Source organism: Lipotes vexillifer, unplaced genomic scaffold (assembly GCF_000442215.2).
Source record: "Lipotes vexillifer unplaced genomic scaffold, Lipotes_vexillifer_v1.1 scaffold472, whole genome shotgun sequence".
Taxonomy (NCBI): Eukaryota; Metazoa; Chordata; class Mammalia; order Artiodactyla; family Lipotidae; genus Lipotes; species Lipotes vexillifer.
In genome coordinates, this window is record NW_006797698.1 from 1409548 (window position 1) to 1411414 (window position 1867).

General features: G+C 59.9%; 1 protein-coding gene across 3 annotated transcripts in view; it reads left to right on the top strand.

Annotated features, from left to right (window-relative positions):
* The window catches only part of PRKAG2 (protein kinase AMP-activated non-catalytic subunit gamma 2), a 287757-nt gene that overhangs the window by 85399 nt on the left and 200491 nt on the right, over window positions 1–1867 (top strand). The window lies entirely within an intron of this gene.

Below are 1867 nucleotides of genomic sequence, written 5' to 3' on the forward strand. Positions count from 1 at the left end.
CCCCCCCCCCCCCCGCCCCCGTGCTGAAGAGCCCTGTGGTTCCCCCTCAAAGGAGGGTCAGGTTCTCACCCCACGTGGAGTCTTTCCGTAAATCAGCCCAGCCTCCCCGACTCTCCACGTCTACCAAGGGTCTCTTTGTAGCGAATTCGTGACGGTGAGGGCTGACCTCCCAGACGTACCTGTGTACCAGGAACTGTGGCAGGTGCTTTCCTTGTGTACATCCTGTCATCTTGATGACCCTGCGAGTCTGCCTAGTGTCCCCACTGGATACATGAGAGCACTGACACGTAGGTCACTTGTCACTGCTGGAAACTGAGCTGGGATTCAGACTCCTGTATATTTGTCCAGAACCCTGACACGCACCACCCTGCCGTGGGGTCTTCCTTCATCCCTGGGCCTGCTGTCCCTACGCCCCACCCCCACGTCCGCAGGCGCACGCCGCCCACTGCTCCAAAAGCTTCTCTGTGTTAATTACTCTTAGGATGCAGAAAAGCCTCAGAAAGCCTGAGTCCCATAGGTCGGTTGGTAGTGGCTGAACCCAGTACTCTAGAGGCAGAGAATCTAAATGCTATTCATACCAAATGGTTATAGCAAAAGAAAGCCTTGAACTTCTCCATAAGGACGAGAGCCTGAGTTATATTCTGGGGAAGCCCGGCCTCCGCCTCAGATTCCCACTCGGCGAGGGGCCTGGCACGGGGCCAGCCTCTGCACCACCCCCACCCCCCACCCCCCCGCCATGGCCACACTGGTCCTTTAACGCAGGGTGGAGGGTCTCAGGGAGAAGGGGGTGTGCCGTTGAGGGGTCCCCACAGGGCATCACTTCCTTTAAGGGACCTCAAGCCCAGCTCGGGGGCTCCCTCTAGTGGTGGAGGAGCTCACAGGGGTCCTGGGTCCAGGCAGGCACCCCAGTGGATAGAGGCACGGAGGCTGCCTCTGCCCTGTGCTCAGCGCACCGGTCGTCACCTGCCGTGCGGAGCCCAGGGTCTCAGTGTGCTGCACGGCCCCAGCCAGGCCTCGTGCTTGCCCCAGAGCCCAGGGGACACATCGTTTTTTCCTTTTCTGCTGCAGAGCTGGGTGGGCCCTGAGGCCCTTCTGGCTCCTGTGTTGCAGGCTTACCCACGGGACGGCAGCAGGTCATGTACAGAGTCCAACTCCTGTGCGTCAGGTCTGACCGATGCCCCTTCAGACGGCCCTGAGGGGCAGGTACGGCCCCTCATTTCACTCAGGAGGAGACAGAGGCTTAGGGAGTCTACATAACCTCCGGGGTGGCCCAGAGGCAAGCGGGTCAGGCCCAGGCACTCAGATGGGAGTGCCAGCTGCTAAACCCACCAGCAGGACACGTTCAAAATTCCTTGAGTCTGTGAGTTGTGTGCCTTGGCTTAAATATGGAGTCCAGTAAGTTTTCAAACCATCACCGCAATTTCAGGTCATGGCCGAAGTGAGCCTCAGAGCTTTGCAGCCTTGTTCGCTTTCTTCCCGACCTCTGCCTGCAACCCCCATTACTCCAGCGCCGAAGCTGCTTGGAGGTGAAAACCTCATCACTTCCCACGCCAGGGTCCCCTCAGGATGGAGCCCTGGGCCCACTGTCTTTCAGATCAGAGCGATGGGATCTGTAGTCAGACTTCGAGAAGGACAGACACGAGGTCTTGAGGAGTGAAGGCCAGGAGACGGGGCCGCAAATAGGATGAAGGGGGAAGGTGCCGTGTTTCGAGCCTTCTCGGCTGCGTGGCTGTCCTCCCCCACCTCCAGAAGACCCTTCCAGAGAACTGGGTGGAGGCCAGTGGGCTCCTGGATGCTGCGGCCGAGCCTGTGGGTGGGTCGTCCCGGGGTCCGGTCCTTCCCCTGGGCCGCCTCTGTCTGTGGAAGA